At 22.6% G+C, this 19,437-nt stretch overlaps 1 protein-coding gene and 1 long non-coding RNA gene across 2 annotated transcripts in view; both read left to right on the forward strand.

Annotated features, from left to right (window-relative positions):
- LOC129615739 (uncharacterized) overlaps positions 1-5,405 on the forward strand; it is a 66,726-nt gene extending 61,321 nt beyond the window's left edge. Inside the window, exons 3-4 of the long non-coding RNA XR_008697479.1 lie at positions 2,764-3,264; positions 5,136-5,405. This is a non-coding gene — a long non-coding RNA (uncharacterized LOC129615739). The remainder of the gene's footprint in view (positions 1-2,763; positions 3,265-5,135) is intronic.
- A 4,119-nt stretch (positions 5,406-9,524) lies between these two features.
- The window catches only part of LOC129615768 (TPR-containing protein DDB_G0280363), a 93,876-nt gene continuing 83,963 nt past the window's right edge, over positions 9,525-19,437 (forward strand). Inside the window, exon 1 of the mRNA XM_055531147.1 lies at positions 9,525-9,969. The gene's annotated coding sequence lies outside the window, so the exon portion shown is untranslated. The remainder of the gene's footprint in view (positions 9,970-19,437) is intronic.

Below are 19,437 nucleotides of genomic sequence, written 5' to 3' on the forward strand. Positions count from 1 at the left end.
TTTCTATAAATGTATATATATAGTTAGTTTATGTATGTAAATATTTAAACATATTGTTAACAAAATTGTTTTTTTTCTGCTATTGTTATTATTTAAGTTTTTCTATGCGCGGGTAAGTGAATGACACATGCTTATATATTTATATGAAAATCTATTATTACACACACACATTCTTGTGCACACATTCTTGTGTATTTTGCAGATATGAATAAAATATTTCTAAATGTAATTGTGTATAATATGTGTGTGAATTTTTTGCATTAAATAAAAGAAACAAAAGAAAATTTTGAAAAAAAAAAATGTGCTCATAAGTTTAGTTGCATTTTGCATTCATACAAGGTGGTGTTACATAACCAATCGAAAAATAATAAGAAAAAAAAAATCGAAAAGAAAATTTTTATAATTTTTTTTTTATTATCAAAAAATTGTATAAGAAAATTGTGAAATTAACATTATTTAAAAGATTAAAAATAATTTTCAAAAAAAAATTAAGAAAATTTCATAAAAGAAAAATTATTCCTTCAAGAAAATTATGGGAAATTTCATTAATAATTTAGGAAACATGAGGTATAATTTAATTATTTAAAATACGAAAACAAATTCTTAATTAAATTTATCAAATTTTTTGAAATTTTCGAAAATATTATTAAATTTCGCTACAGAAATCTTAAAACTATATGCTTTATAAGCATTATAAATATGAAATTTTAATAAAAATTCTACAACAATGTTGTAATACAATGTTGAAATTCTAACATAACCAATTGATTTGCTTAATCATTTATGAATAAAAAGTGAAATTAATTAAATTTTATTTTGTACACAGAAAAACCCATATTAAATTTAAAATTTTATTAATAAAATACAAAAAAATTGTTAAATAAAATTATTATTCAATCAACAACAAAAAATAAAGTGTAAATAAAATTTTCATTTTTTCAATTATTTTCTTTTAACACAATTTTTTGTTTTGTCGTGTTTTGAATTTTAATTATTTTTACTTACTAAAATACGCACACATGAATGTCAAATTAATAAAAAAAAAATTTTTCTAATTCACATTTTATTTTTGTTCATTTTATTGAATTTATTGATGTTACACAATAATTTATTGTAAATCATTTCTTTTATTAATAGTTAAAATAAATTTTAAATAAAAATTGTTAAAAACGAGAATAGCTGACCGTTGCAACTCTGTGATACCCGTACGAATAAACAATTTTAAGTGTCGAAGATAATTGATATAGAGTTTCATATATAACTTGCTTTTTATATATGTATAGTGCTATTTTACATATTCATGGTAGCTACCAGAAATAGCCAAGCAATGTGTAAGACTTTTATTAAATACAATAGCCCTAATAACATATTCGCTTGTACAAAATTAGCTTCAATACCAATAGCTTCTATAATTTCTGAGATATAGTCAAATAATTTTAACGTTGTATGGCAGCTCCAAATTAAATAGGGTTCTTGTATTTACTATAATAAATTATTTGTGAAAATTTGGTGAATTTAGCTTAATTATTGGCACGGACGGTTATTATCAGCACGGACGGACGGAAATGGTTAAACCGATTCAACATTGATTAAAAACATACATTTGAGTATATTTCCCAGACCATTATTTCTTAGCGTTACAAACGGTAAGACAAATTTAGTATGTATGAACATACGTTCGTACGGGTATAAAAAATTTTTTTAAAGTCTGTATATTTTGCTTTAACATGAGTTCATTTGAATTATTCTGGTTGTGTATTTTGATAAATTAACATAATAATATTTATGTTATAAAAATTTTGAATGAATCTAATTGTTACAAAGATAAAATTTGATAATTTATCGAGAACATGTTTATTACTAAGATAAGTATTAGTTGTCAAGTGAAATTTAATGAAAAATTTATATTTTGAATTAATTTAAAATTAAATGGTTTAGTTTAAATCAAAATTTTGAGTTCAATTAATAAATTAATAGTGTATTTAAAATGAAAACAAATATATAAAATTTTCTTGACTTCCATTTAAACACGATTACACAAAGATTTCCGGGGAATATTTGAAATTGACGTGGTAACAGGTTGAATTTAATAAATTTTACATATTCGCTGATTAGATTTCGAAAGTTTTTTGTTTTTAAATTGTGTGGTAAATATTAAAAAAGAAAGTTACGTCATACAGTAGAATCTCTGATAAACTAGTTTTCCTAAATAAAAATATTTCTATTTAGCGAACAATTTATTTGACAGTATAGTATTTATTACCAGGTTTTGATTACTCTTTGTGTTGTATTACTAACAGAAGATATGGTATATTGCACTTAATAACAGGATTTTATACTGTATGGACTTATTGGATCAAAATCCAAAAAATGGAATTTCTTTAATAAGTGAGATTTGTATTCCAGTTAAATTATTAACAGGAACATTTCTGTTGAATTATTCAATTTATGGAATAATATTATATAATTAAATTTTTTTCTTCTATTTATATCTGTTTATGAACTCTATTTTTCCCTGAAAGACTTGTATGTTAAGTTTCTGTTAAAATGATAGTAAAGTGATGGTTTTTGTAAGATATATAAATACCTTCTTCTTAAAACCTTCAAATATCATCAATATAACACGCAAAACCTACCTTAAATAGTCTTCAAATATTACTTTAGATCATCTTTATTTTTTGCAAAACATGCATGCACACATACATACATAATTAAAATGTTTTAAATAAAAATTCTAATATATCATTTTTTTCTTGTTTTCAGATTCCATTGGGAATAAAGTTTCCGAGAACTATATGCGCATATAATATATAACGAAATAATATCGTATAATTGATTAATATCGAAAGAGCATTAAATTGCATAATTAATAAAAAAAAAATAGTGAAAAAACGAAAAATATTTTCGAAAAACATTATTGTAATTACAACATTGTAAACAAAAAAAAAAATTCATTCAATAACCAAGAGAAAATATAGTATATAAATTGTGAATCACTCTGTACTATTCTTGTATGTGATTATATGAACAGAAAAAGAGAAATACACAAAATAAAACTCAATCTCTTTCTTGATTTTGTTCTCTTAAATAATTTCATAAAAGTTTATTAAAATTGGCAATATTGAGAGTAAAATTAAAAAAGCAAAAAAAAAAAAAATTTAAAAAAGTGTCATATAAAAAGTGAAGGTTTTTGGTTAAAAAATAAAATATAAAAAATAAATTAAAGCTTTTTTTTTATCTGAAGAATAAAAAATAAGCAAAACGGTAATATTTTGTAAAAAATTATTAAGAAATAACTTAAAACATATATTAATGCTTATCACAAATAATACCAGATGTGGTAAATTCATTGACCAAAAAAAGTTGCTATTAGAGCATTTGCTCATAAAGCTTTTCTTACTTTTTCAACTGTAAGTTGAATTTTCGTTGTGTTTAATATTTTTATAAATTGTATTCACATTAAATTTTTTTATTTAATAAAATATTAATTGAAAGTCATCTTTTGGGCAAAATTTTAGGATTAGAAATTTTGCATCTTTGACTCAATTCGAAGGAATTCTTAAAATGCCTTGGAAAAAAGAACATTTTGTTCGATTTTGTGCTGCAAAGCACTTTCCAATGACTTTCCAGAAATAATATTTTTTAAATTCTCCAAGGCCGATAGCGAGAAATATTTTCAATGGATAGAAGCCGTATAGGAGAATCGACAAATTATAGAACGAAAAGAAAAACATACATATACTCGTATAAGTGTAGTTTACCATTTTCCGGAAGATTCTTAAAAAAAAAAATATTTGATAATTTTGTATAATTTCGATAATAATTGAAGTTAATTCTAATATTTTTCTTATGTAACTTAATTTTTCTATTGCTAAAGGGATTTACTGTATAAACTATAAATTTTCGCCAAATTTTACATACTTATATTTTAAATATTTTTTTTTTGAAATCATTGAAATTTAACTCATACTGCAAAATAAATACATAAATTGTTTTATACATAAAATATTTTGAAACCAAAGTAAAGATTGTAATTTTAACCCTGGATTGCCATTACCCATTTCATTATTCTTATTTTTGCAATCATGAGTAGATTTTACTCACAGATCAAACTACCAAAAAATGCTAATTATTAAAGCATAATAATGGTAAATAATTCTGACAAAATTGTAGCTCAATATCGCTTTTCTTATTCCCCATATCACCCTTTTTGTTAATTTTTTCACTTTTGTACCAAATATGAGTAAATTTTACTCACACACTGATAGAGATCACATTTTTTTTGGGTTTTTTTTTTTTTGCTACAAACGTATTGATTGCAATAATACCAACAGTGAGTAAAATTTTACTCACAAAAAATAAAAAATTTTCTTATAATGCCAACGGTGAGTAAAAATCAGTCACAGCCTTTTAAAAATTCAATTAATATATAAAAATAGTAATATACAGACTTTAGTAATATAACTAAGACATTATTTATATATTATAGAATGCACTTTAGAAGAGACAATAAAATTAAATTCGATATATTCACTATTAAATTATATTCGCTTTTAAAGTTCGATGTGAGTAAATCTTACTCACGGTTGGCAATCCAAGGTAAAAACTGATAATTTAAATGCAACAATTTTAAAGCAATGTCAATAAAAAATTAGACTAAAATGTAAAATAATTCTATAATTTTAATGTTAAATAAAGTAAAAACAAATAATTTATTTTCAATGAGAGGTGACGAGGTAAATAATCAGACCTAACTTGAAGTATTACTACACATACTAGATAAGTAGATAAAATTACAAGATAAGTACATTAAATGATATTTAGATTAGTTAGTAATACTATAATGATTGAATATAGTTAATAAAATTTAGTTATTATATTTTGTATTACATAAGAAAAGAACGTTTTTTAATAACAACAAAAATAATTTAATAAAAATGGACAAAAGATATCAAAAACCCTTTCTGCCATTGAAATTTTGATGCAACACTTTTTTCTACATTATATCTTTTGCACATCTACATATCTGTGTATTATCTGTGATATTGTATACGTTTTAAATAGTGTACTTGCATTAGTACAGCTACATACATATAAACAGTATTTTAATTGCATATTAATTTTTCATATTTAAGGTAAAGCTTCCACCAGAAAAAAACTGAACTGTGAGTTAAGTTAAATTCTCTCTTAAAAAATATTAATAATAAAATACAGAGAAAAATTAAATAAAAACGAAAACTATTAAAAATAAAAAAAAAAAATAAAAGAGAAAATTCTGTATGTTAATGTATAGTGTTTTCCCTTTCTAATTCATGTTATCGTGATTTGTGGTGAACGACGACTGCGTGCATTATATAAAAAAAATTAAAACTATTAAGAGCATAAACAAGAGCTTTTTTACAAAATTCAAATAAATAAAAAAATCAATGTATTTGTTTAAAGTTTTCATAAGTGGTATTGTATATGTGTGTGTTTGAAAAAAAAAACAAAAAAAATATACTTATGCAACTATTTTATTAATTCATTTATAAATTACAACAAGAATAACAAGAACGAAAAAATTATATTTGACTGGGAACTTCTTATGCATAAAACATAGAAAAGAGTAAATAAAATAAATACATATACATACATACATATATTTATTGTATATAAAACATAAACATTCAATTTCAATTAAATTTCAATTTAAAAGAGAATTTTTGTTTTTTTAATGTAAAATATCCAAATCTATAGATAATTCTACAGTTATTAACGATAAAGTCGTATAGAGACTCACAACAGTTTAACAAAAAAAAAAAGAATTTTGTAAAATAAAAATTAAAATAATATTTATAAAAAATTTAAAAAATTTAATTTAAAAAATAATAAAAAAAAAACAATTTGTGTAACAATAAAAAAAAATTAAAAATTTTAAATAAATTTACGTTGTGCTCATAACGTAATTCTTATCTCGTATAATATTGAAAATTTGTTTAATTTTCTACACAATTAAAAGTGAAAAAATTTTAAATGAATTTCAATTGGAAAGGGACATCCAACCATATTATTTATTAATTAAATAAAAAAAAATACAAAATATAAAAAAATAAAATCTTTATAATAAAAAAAAAATGTTTAAATTTCTAATGAAATGTTAATATCGAATTGAAAAACAAAAATTTCTTTTTTTTTGTTTATTTTAACTTAAAAATTTTAATCTAAATTTTTATATATATATGAAATATATAATATTAAGGTCAAAAAAACCTTAAAGAGCAGAGAACTCAAAACTTAAAAACCCCAAATCTAAATCGCATTTCCTATGCTAAATTATCGATTAATATCAACACATTGTATCAAACAGCCGTAGATTGATTATCAGAGTGTAAAAAAGACATTTTGGATTAAAGTATAAAATTGAATAATTAAAATTTTCTATATTTAAATAAATGTAATATCGAATTTTTAATAAAAATAATTCAAAGAAAATTTGATTTTTAAGGAGCAGAAAAAAAAGGAGGAAAAAAAAATTAATTATTATTTCTTTTATCGTATTTTTAGAATATATAGAAGCAGTATAACAAAAAACACAATAAACATATTTCATATATTATAAAGTAGCTCAGAATAAAATACACAAAATATCACAGAATCAAAAAATTTAATTTATTATATACAATAATTATTGTGTTTTTGTTTTTTTTTTTTAAATATAAATATAACATTTTAAATAACACACATATCGTAAAAATTCATCATTCATTAACTAAATCAAATTAATTATTTAAAATTTTTCAATAAAATTAAAATAGACAGAATAATAAATTAATTAAAAGTAATAAAATAAAATAAATAATTATTTTTTTTTTCAATACAATTTAAAAATCATCATAGAATTTTCAAAGTAATATATTGAAATTCTAAAAAAAGATTGAAATTTCGTTACCCTGGCAAATTTTTAATTATTAACCGCAATCACGTATTCGTTTAAAGAATTTGTTTTACTGTTTGCGATCCGTCAGCAACTTAACCGTGAAAATGTGCAGAGATCGAGATATGTTTTTACCATAAACTTATTCAGTTATCGTCAATTTAAAATAAAGAAAAAATTCTTAATAATAAATAAATAAATTTTGCATGAAGAAGAAAAAAAACGAATTTAATTATTAATATTGTAAAGAAATTACGAAAAATTTAATCCCCTCAAAGCAAAAAAAAAAAAATTAATAAAATTAACATTGATATTTTGTAAAAAAAAAAACAAAAAGGTAATTAAATAAGTCAAAAGGAATCAGCAAGAAAGAAGACGAATCATTTTCTGTCTAGGGCTACTAAAAGGCTAAACAAAAAAAAATTTTTTTGCAGCAAAATTTATTTACGGATTAAAGGATTTTAAGGATAAAAAGTAATAGCTTATTCTTGTTTTCAACCATAACCTTGTTCAAATATTGAATATATTGTATACGGATCGAAGAAATTTATATATGCAGATCCGTAAAGTTAAATCAAAAATAAGGCGAGAAAACAATTGAATTTGATAAATTTGATGAAAACTGAAGTTTTTGCAAAATAGAAAGCAAAAAATTATTAAGTTATTGGAAGACGGAAAAAATTTAACACAAAACATAATATCGTAATTATAAAAGATTTGTCTGAGAAGCAGAAAATTTAAGTTTTCCGATCTCTAACCAAGGTGTTTGAACAGATCTACTAAAACGAATACAAAGTTTTATTTTGAATTTTCTTTGTAACTTTTAATTTTGAAAAATTTGCAAAGATATCATATTAGGAATAATAGTTAAAAATATTCAAGAAGAATATTTAGAAAATTCTTATATATATATACATACAAAATAATCCGAATAGCACTTTGAAATAGTGGAAACGGATTTTATGCAGTAAAAACGGAAAGTATTTTACTCGAAATTGACGTTCATTTGATTCATATACAATTTTATTTTTATATTTGGGCTGGCTGAGAATTGGGGTGAATTCAGAATAAAAATTGTAAAAATAATTGCTGAATAAATACGCAGAAAAGAAAAATTAATAGATCCATACCGTAAAAATACATATTACAAAAATTTTATCGTAAAATTATAAATCATAAATTAAAGAAGTTTTTTTATTGTTTCTATCTTTTAAAATTAATTAACGACAATAGAAATCATCAAAAAAAAAATTACAATTCAGTAACAACAATTTATTATTCGAAAAAAAAAGCCGGAATTGAAACGTGCTTGCTTGCCTTCAATGCTAAGAATTTTTGGATAAAATAAACAAAGCAGAAGTAAAAAGGAGAATTAAATAAGAAGGAGAAGCATAGAGAGAGAGTGGAACACACATGAAATATAGTAACAGTAGTTGTAGCAATAGTAAATGCAAAACATACAAGTAAAAAATATTCGATATTTAATGCAAAAGAAAAAAGAAAATATTTTAAGATAAATGAAAACCGGATACAAAAATTTTCTTGACAACCGGAAATAAAATATAAAAGAGAAAATATTGGGAAATTTTTTAATTTCTTCGTTTGTTTTTCACACTTTTTTGTATTTCTTTGATGATGAAAATACAAAGAAGGTAAACGTGCAGAAGAATTTCTTTTTTTGAAAAAAAAATCTCTGCAGAAACATAAATAAATGTATAGAGACAAAAATAAATAAAATAAAAAAAATATTTAATAAATAGAAAAATACTCAATAAATAATTCAAATTTTATTCATAATAGTATAAAAATCTTACAAATTTAAAAGAAAGATCGTACCGTAATACTTTTTTGAAATTCTTAAGACAAAACTTTTGTAATTTTACAAAAAAAAAAAATATATCTATATATATATTTGTTTTTAACGTGTTTTGATACTTTGTCATAATTTTTTTGCATATTATAAAGTACTTAAAAAAATAAAAATATCGTTTCTTAATAAAATATCACAACTTAATTAAATTAAATTTATTAATTAAAATATATAATTAAAAATATTAAAAAAGAAAAAATAGATAAATTGAAATTTAATATATAAAGTAATTTTTTTTATTCAAACTAAATGTTCGTGTGTATTTGATTAACGTATGTCGTAATACGTTGATCGTAAGTTTATATTTTAAATATTTGATCTTTATATAATTAACTAATACTTAACTCTATATATACTAGCATTGAAATTTTATAAATTTTATAAAAAAAATTAATTAAAAATACAAAAAAATTATATGCAATATCGTAAATTCTAATATCGTAAATTCTAATATCGTAAATGCTAAGTAAACACATAAAATTATACGTATATTGTTATACACTTAAAAAGAAAATCATTTAAATTAATAAAATATTAAAATAATACTTAATTTTAAAGTGTACTTTGTTTACCTTTTTTTCTACATAAATATACAACCATTCATAACTCTTTATAATAAAATTATATTTGAATAAAAAAACTAATATAATTAATATTTCGATAAATATTCTATTTAAATGTAATTATATATTTAATTTTTTTCTTTTTTTTTTTGGAAATAATATTTGATATAATTCTGTTAAATGTGAATGAGAAATTTAATATCGTAAAAACATAATTAAAATATAAAACTTGCATAGTAAGTAATATCGTGTAAAATATTATATTTTCAACTTTAAAGAAAAAAAAAATTATAAAATCTATTTTAATATTTCTATAATTTCGAACGACGGATCTAAATCGAAACGAAAAAGAAGAATAACGTAAATTTTCTTCTTAATTTTTTTTTATTTATTTTTTTTTTTAATTTTTTTTAATAAACTATTATAATAAAATAAGAAAGAGAAAAGACGACGAAAACCATTTAGAAAAAAAGGACGAATATTAAAAAAAGAAAAACACGAAGAAAATCAGAGCAAGAAAGGAAGCAGTCAACAAAGAGAAAATCTTATAGCAAAACAAATAAAAAAACTTCAAGATTGAAGAATTTGCAAGAGATCTTTGGAAGTCTGTTAAGGCTTGCGTTGTAAGTACAAAAATTTTATTTTTATTTTTATTTATATAAATTTATTTTTTTTTGTTTATTTATTAATTTATTAAATTTAATGTTTTTTTTTAAAATATCGTATTATAGAAGAAACACAGAGTTTGTACTCTCCTGAATTCTTACATGTGTATTCAGTAGAAGTTTCGACATTGTAAGATTAAAATTTTAAAAGGGGTGAAATATATTTCGCTCCACGAAATTTATAACTTAAAAATATAAAATCAGCTGATTTCTTAGACCTAAGTATATCCTATTGCAACAATCAATTTTTATTTTCTTTTAATCAGTTAGTCAATAAATGTGCAAAATTGCTTTTCAATAAAGAGTTAAAATCAGTAATGAACTAATTTATTTGAAACTTACGACTAACTATAGACTATTGAGCTGTGACATCGTCTGCATACATCGTCTGGTCTACTCATTAGCCCTGTACAATGGTGTATAGCAGGGCACTTTGATACGAGACACTATGTATAAAATATTATAGAAAAATAGGATTTAATTATTTTCTTAGAAATTATTAAAAATTTTAAATGGTCACTTAAACGGCAGAAATTGATCATCCAATTAATTACGGGAAGGTCTTTTTTCATGAAAATTCAATATGTGAAATTTAGTACGATCCCCATATTTGTGAACTTTTTGCTTACTAAATAAAATTCTGTGCGTGATAATTACATAACCTGTTCAAAATACTGTAATAGGCGACATAATAAGAACATATGTGCAAACTACAAACATACGAGTAGATAGTGTTTTAAATTTATTATTAATTATGAATTGAAAACAAGTGTTCAAAAATTAAGTTGAAAAATATTAAGTTCTGTTGAATAAATTTAAATAAATTCCGTTGACTTAATTAAAAAGCAAATTAATTTTTTTTTTAATCTATTAAACGAACTTAAATGAATATTTGCAACTTTTATGGTGACATTAAATGAATTTTGTTTAAACTTAAAATATTTATATATGTAAAACTAGAATATCTTCTATATTAAGATATATATGTATGTAAAAATATATGTAAACTCAATATTTAAAATTATTAAAGTGTCACGCTTCATGTAGTTTTATTAATTATTGAATTGTTTTTAAAATGAATTTCATTATTTTTATCAAAAAATTTAACACTTGCACTCCGATTGAATTTTGTATAATCGAAATTTAATAGATTAAATTTTATATAAGAATACCGGCCACATTGTTTTTTAAAAATAAAATTATTTTTAAAACTATTGTTAAATATACTCTTTAATCTACATATATACATAGCTTGCTGCTTACACCGTACCCTTCCTAAGATAATCAATTATCTTATTCAACTCAAATATCGTATAGGCAAAATCAGTTTTCATTAAGAATTTAATGGCAACGAAATTTTTTCGTACACAGCTGTTTTTTATAAATTGATCCAAAAATCTTACCGTGTTAACCAAAGGGTTAATAATTACAAAGAGAATATTTAAAGCATAAGTGTAATTATAAAATCAATTTTATTTAATTTTTTCACATTGTTTTTTTTTTTCATTCTTATGAAAGAAATTGCATATATATACTGTTATTTCAATAAAAATTAAATGAACACATAATGTCTAGTCAGTAAATTAAAAGTATTGAATAACATAGAGGCATATGTAAGTATATGTGTATTCGGATATAATTTAAGTTTGACCTATGGATATCAATTTCATTTCAATTAAAATTACTCGTATACTTACATGTATACAAGTTTAAATATTGTAAAATTTCTGATGATACAATGTTATTTTTGTGTGTTTTTCTTTTTGCAATTCTTAATCTGGTTAGTATATTATTATTCAAGTACATGTGTACTTATGTTACATTGTATAATATTTAATATCGTATATATACAATTTAATGTGGTATGCTAATTTAGTGGATATAGAATATGAAAATAAAAAATTATTAACTATTATTGTTGACTTTAGAACATATTGCATTGTTCTAAAATATTTTTCAATATTCTTTAAATATTATTCTCTGATCTGCTTTTAGAATAGACTTAGTGTGCCCTATTTAGATCAAAATTAAAAATAAATTTAAAATTAATGTTGTTAAATAAAAGGTTTTAAACGTTTTAAAATTGAATATTCACAAATTTTACATTAATAATTTACATGTAGTTCAATATGCAGGTGACTAAGCAGAAAATAGAGTTTTAAATTTTCTATCAATAAAGGTGACCGCAGATTTTATAAATGGCAAGAGAGAAAATTGAGAATTAAAACAAAATTTAATGGTAATTTATTGGAATTCTATTTCTAGCAAATTTGTAATCTTATGTGTCCAAATAGAAATTAAAAATGGTTATTTAGCCAATATAGTATCTATTTAATTTTAAACAAAAGAGGGAGTAGTCTTCGTTAGATATGCGCATTCATTAGAAGTTATGCCAACGTACGAATGAGTTTTAGCCTGAATTTTCACTATACTTCAATTATTTACCTAATATAATAAATTTTCAGTCAATATTTACTTATTTAAAATTTCAATTAATTTTGTTATATAATTTCGAACTATTTGAATTTTTTATATGAACCCGAATTTAAAATTAAATTAATAACATAACACTAATAATAAATAGTAATATTGAAAGTCCTTCTATCTTTTCTACACATACTCGCGTTAAATACTACATTTCAAACAAGTTAAGTTCACCTTTTTACATTTTAGTTAAACTAAATTTTCAATTTTAACCTTAACTCGTTTATATTTGACATTCATGAATACTTATATTTATATAAAAAGTAAATATACATATACATGGAATTGTGTATGTAATTGTTAAAAAGTGCATTTTACTATTATTCTTATATAGATTTTAAGATTAACATAACATAACAATAGATGTGTGCAAGTAAAATTTATCGAAAATTTCATTGAATACATAGTAAGTATATTAGTAAATAATAGTGCAATAGCCAATTTGGGGGTCAAACATACCGCAATGTTTGAATTTTTTTTTTTGTTCTCAAAATAGATTTTTGTTATTGAATTTATTAGTTTTTTTATAATATCTTATAAATAAAATATAATTTCAATCTAATATTTTTCAAGAAAAAATTGACCGAAATTAGAATTATTACCTTATAATTTTGAGAAAATTAAATTTAAAACTTTGAAGTCCTAATCATGTCTAATATTTGAAGCCTAATCGTGTATCTTCTTTACTCACTTTTTATTCACTTGCAAATCAAAATTCTTAGTATTCTCTAACCGGTATTTTTGAAATGAATAAATTTTGTATACATTTTATAATTTTGTAAAAAACGGGATACGCAAATACGTACGTAATGTTAGTTAATCACTTTGTCCACTTACCTCTTCAATTCTTTTCACTCGAAAATTACATTCACAAATATATGATAATAACTCACTTGCCGAGTGAAAAAGCGAGATAGACTATCAGGCCCTAAAATTTGTACATTCAACATAATTTTCGTAAACAACTTGAATTTTTATTTATTTGTATCTATATCAGTCGATTACACCCTTAGTTCTTGCCTCATCAAAATATTCTATTACATATTTAATTGGCAAAATTTAAATTACCTTATTAAACACTCCATGATATTAATTACATGAGTGGTTTCTTTTAATCCCAATTCCGAAAATATTATGTGAAATGTGTATATAGAGAATAAGCTATATTCAATTTTTATATAGCGTACTTAAATATTAGGTTACAAGAATTTAAAAAAAAATATTAATTTCAATAGCACAGTTGCTCTCTAGTACTAGAAAAGTGCCTCTAAAATATTATTCATGAAAACAAAATTGATTTTGTTCTCGATAAAATTTAAAAATATCATTAATTTTTTTTTTTAATCTGAAATATTTATATTTTATTTTTAATCTTAAACAAATAAAAAAAATTCATCAATAATCATAATAATTTCCCAAAAAATTTTACATGAAATATTTATTCCATTTAAATTTCATTGTTTGTTTGCAATCAATACATTTTGTAAAAATTGAATTCAAATTTGATCAAAATATTGAATTCAATTTATGATAAGAACAATATCCATTTTATATTTTAATAATTTTTTTTATATTCCAATTGAAATTCCTAACTCAATATACATACATACGTTTTTTTTTCTATTTTAGAAAATCAATCAATATTCAATATATATTTTTTCCATTCTTAAATATATCAAATTAGTGTGTATAAGCAAATATTTCTGTATATACACAATGTGTTCATATTAAATAAGATATTGTGAAAATAATATGAAATTGAAAATATTTTTTCGTTATATTCCATATTTTTGTGTAAATTTTTTTTATAAATATATATACAAGTATGTACATTGTGTGTGCTATTATACAAGTAGGTTATGTATATAAAAATTATACATATTAATACAGGGCCGGATTTACTATGCTAGCAATTTTTGGGTTAATCGTTCATTGAATACCCAGAAGAGCGAAAAGCCATTCTAGGAACAAAGGTAAAAACGTTTTCTAAATGTTTCGCTTCTAGTCGAAGAGCACTTACAGATTTTCAATTAATCCTGTCATCGATAATTTGCCGAATAAAGTCAACTACAATTTTGTCAATACAAAAATTGTTAAGGCAGCCAAAAAAAATTTTTGCTTTATTGCAAATTTGAACCCAAATTTTAGGATTATTATCAAAATTTCAAACTTGGAATTGATTTCGTTTCTTCTTGAAAAATGCTTTTTGTATATCAAAAATGCCTCTTACGAAGAAATAAGGCAAAATATATTTTATACATTAAGTATAGAAAATTCATCCATTTTTCTATCTTACTTTAAAAAGTATTATTATTGTTTAATGATAAAAAACCTTTAATATAGGGTTCAGTTAAATCCGTCACTGATATAGTCTATAACTATTTAATATATAGTTATATTTAGTTTCTTCACTTGAATATTGATATAACAGAAAATTAGATCAATTAACCTACTTATAAGTAGATTGATAGATAGATTGTCATTTTGAAAATTTAATAAGAGCACGTGCATTTATAAAATATACATGTGTTTAACTGTATGTGTACAGAATATAAAACCTATTTACTATAAGAATAAAACGTTTTTAATATTAACAAAAAGTTTTTAATATAAAAATTATAATAATAATGTAAGCGACTGAATATTTTTTATTTGATAAAATTTAGAATGAAGAAAAAAAATTAAATACTTTTGGAATTATTTAACGTAACTGTTCCGATTTATTAAAATTATTTAATGTTAATATTTTTTTTTGAAATACTCAAAAATGTAGTAGAAATTTTCCAAAAAAAAATTAGTTTGGTTAAAAAAAGAAAAATCAGGTCTTTCATATGCTTAAATATCAACTTCTTGTCTCTAGTAAATTTTGAAAGCTAAGCAGTATTTTGGCGCAATTTTGTAAATTTATATTAGTTTCCAAATTGGACAAGCCTTTTTAACTTCTCGTTCGTTTCATAGACTGTTTGTCATCTATAGTTACTGCCTTAATTAATTTGAAATCTTCAATCTTTTTTTGAAAAAATTATTTTCGCAAAACTACGTTCGGTTTTAAGGAATATTTTTTTAAGTATTGTGTTTCTCTGGATTTCCAATTATAACAGAGCTTTTCATATCCGATTCCCTTTTAAAGTTTTTTGTAATTTTATTCTAATGAACTGCAGTATGGGAATTATTTTCCCTTTAGCATTTAGCCCGGGAAATTTATTTAATTCCGCTTCGTATTACAATATATTAAACAAAAAACCTCACCACATATTAAAATAAAAATCTTAATAATTATTTTACATATATGTATGTAGCTACACGTATATCCTTTAAAAAATTCATAAAATTTTCACATGGTCACGTATATTTATTTTTTGTAAATAACTTTAACTTGGTTATAATAATTGTGTGTTTTATATTTATGCAAATTTTAACATAAGCACTACTTTTCGTTATTGATTTTTTTACGTTTCTAATAGACTTATTATACAAAATCCAAGTGAAATTATAAAACGCAGTTTAGAAATATTATTTTTTTTTAAATTATGAATTTTTTTTCACAATAATTTCAAATATACTGAAAAAAAAATATTAGTAATTTAATTTTCGTGCCTGGTACCTGACAATTTTTAATATTCAATTTATAACAAGTACTTGTATGAATTGAGAACCTTGAAGAGAAAATTAGAACGTACACATATTACATAAATCTAATTATATACATATGTTAGTGAGTATATTTTCAAAATTGCCATTCATTTAAATTTAATTTTGAATTCATAATAATTTTTAGAAAATTGCTGAATATTTCATATTAGATAAAAATTTGGACTGAGCTGATGTAAACGCAAGATTCAAAACTATGTTAAAATTGTAATCAAGACTTAATATTAAATTGGTGGCTTAATAAAGAGTTCGAAAAGTTGTTTTCACTAATGTTTAAATTTTACATTTAGATTTTATAGATTTAGGAAACACTCTGTTATTCTGATGTTAAAACAAGTTGTAAAAAATTTATATGTACGTTATGTAAATGATATTTGAGAATAACAAGATAACAAGTTTATACAATTTGTTATAACTTCACGTTGTAAGTTAGTATGGTATATCTCGAATGGTATTCATTTAACTATTTATTCGAACTTTTGAATACAAAAAATTCACTGTGATTGTTAAAATATTTATTATTTTCTGTGAAATGAATACAGAGAATTTTTACTTTCTTTTGATTATTGATTAATTTATAGTAGAAAATAGTTTTGTTAAGAAATTTATTAACATTTTAGAATGGCTGAAAACAATTCTAAAAACATGCAATAAACTCAATTTTATATTTTTTAACTAAACGTTGTAGTAGGTTTTATTAAAATATTTAATTGCTTTTTATGTTAATCAAAAGGTATAAATGACAATAAATATGCCTAAATTCGAATAAAATGTTATTTAGTACACAAATTAGGTACCATTACCCAATTACCAAAGTAAATCATTGTAATTTCTTAGAGTCATAAAATTAAAAAATATTTGTTAAAAGTATTTAAGGAAATTCTCAAGAGTTCAAGTAATAAAAGCGTTTAATTTCTGTACACATTTATGTAAAAAGCAAAATTTATTCAAGATTATTTAGAATTAAATCAAAATCATAAATTTAACAAAAATATTAAATGATTTTTTTATATACGTACATATCACGAAATATTTCGTGAAAAGAAGCTATTATTACCTAGAATCTAGATATACATGCATATATATACGCGTATTTATGTATGTATGTCTCTTTACAAATTGAAATTTGCAAAAATGAGAAAAAAGGAAACAAATTTTTTTCCTTCTAATTTTTTTTTTAAATTTTCTTTTATCATTGTTAATTATTTTTAGCACTTTTCCAAAAAATTTTTGAAAAAAAAGTGCTTATTAGTTTCACTCTGTCCGTCCGTCCGTCCGTCCGTCCGTCCGTCCGTCCGTCCGTCCGTCCGTCCGTCCGTGTGTCTGTTTACAAAACTTCTACACCCTTGAAGATAGAAAGCTGAAATTTTGTACGTACATAGATTTTTACTAGAAACTTATTTTCGTGGAACAAAATTTTTACCTATCTCCCCCCCTTTAGAAGTTATACCCCCCCAAAACCCTAAAAATGCCATTCTTTAACTATTTAGTGCAATGAAACCATAAAGATTTTTCAAATTTTGCAAACGCAGAAAGGCAGTGGCTTACTTCCCCTAGCGGGGTATACTAAAGGTTAACTTTAGAAAAACAAAATGGCCGCTCAAATTTACCGTTATCTAAAGTCCGTTTTTTCCAAATTTTTGATGTCGTTTATTTTCTAGACCCCAGCCTGTAGAAGCTTGAAATTTTATGGGCTTTTAGACATTAACAAATAGTTCATTTCGTTAGAAGAAAATTTTTTTCCATCTCCTTCCCCTCTCAAGTTATGGCCTCTTGAAATTTGTAAAATTTGAATTTTTGACACCTTATATTTCCGAAACCGCAAGCTTTTTCAAATTTCTATAAACATAAAAAGCTAACGGTAAATTCCATGAAATTAAAAAATATAATTATTTTTCTTAACTCACATAATTAAACCTTAAAATCGAGCATTATGTTAACCCCTTTTTATATTAATTTTTGCTTTATTTCAAACACTGCATATATGCGTCATCCTAAATATATGCAATTCTAGAAATAGTTTTGTATATGAATGAAAATAATTTTAATAGTTTGATAGGTATACATAGACTGTATTTAAAAGCAGAATTTTCACTTGCTGAAGGGAAAAGTGCTACAATACAAACCATTGGTTTGACCCAACTTTATTTATTATAATTTTACTTATAGCTGAAATTGACAATTTTACTTTGACAATTTTGAATATTAAGAAAAATTTTCAACATTCCTTTAAATTCACTTACTTTCTTCAATTATCATTCAAATTTATTCTAAACAAAACAAAAATCTGATGTGCTCAGTACATAACCGAACGCAATGTGTATTGTCTAGATTAGTGAAAGTGTTGCAAAAGAATGTGAAAAATTAATAACTTTTTTACAATTTTAAGGGCACTAGTACGCTTTTAGTTTACATTCCTCGAAGAAAATAAATTTGACTCTTTGTATTGTTTCACCCTGTGCCATTTTCAGCTTCGAATTCAACGAAAACTTGGACATTTTCGGTAACAACCAGAACTCAAATATTGAGTTTCAAGAAATTCAATTAGTTAGTTTCGTAAACATGTTAAAAATGTGAAATCGGTCCCTAATCAATCTAAAAGTTAATTAATCCGTGAAGTAACCGCAATAAACCCACATATAAAATTGTATCAAAATGGGTTCAGCGGAACTTGAGATACAAGCTTACACAACCAGATAGACAGACCGACATCTTGCTAAAAATACTCATTTTATACTTCTCTACTATGGAGAAGTGCGTTTCCACCGAAAACACAATATTCTAAATTTGATGCCATCGCATAACCACCCTTATTGTATACAATGCGTTCGGTAAATAACATCAGAACAAGTAAAATTTTAAAGGTCATTTTCAATCAATATAATAGAATTTTAAAACTTAATCTTTGGAATGGAAAATTTTCATTCATATACATATATAATTTTAATTTTATTAATTGGTATAATGAATGGAAAGTAATAATAAATAAATATTATTAATATTTTTGCTGTATACTCGTATAATCAAATTCACTGTCACGATAAAGGCAAATGAAGTTCAATTTCGTATACACAATATATATCAGTAAAAATAAGTATATTGAATTCGAAAGTTGTCACGTTTTTTTTTCGAGAATTGAGTAAATAATCTTATTCTGTTGTCTCCAAATATTAAGTTACATTATTGCTAAAATATTTCTTGTCATGAACGTATAAATGAACAATTTATTATTATTCAACAAGGGGCTGGATATATATTCATACATACATACACATATGAGAAAAGTGAAAA

This window comes from Condylostylus longicornis, unplaced genomic scaffold (assembly GCF_029603195.1).
Source record: "Condylostylus longicornis isolate FDR11 unplaced genomic scaffold, ASM2960319v2 ptg000145l, whole genome shotgun sequence".
In the NCBI taxonomy this organism is placed as follows: domain Eukaryota; kingdom Metazoa; phylum Arthropoda; class Insecta; order Diptera; family Dolichopodidae; genus Condylostylus; species Condylostylus longicornis.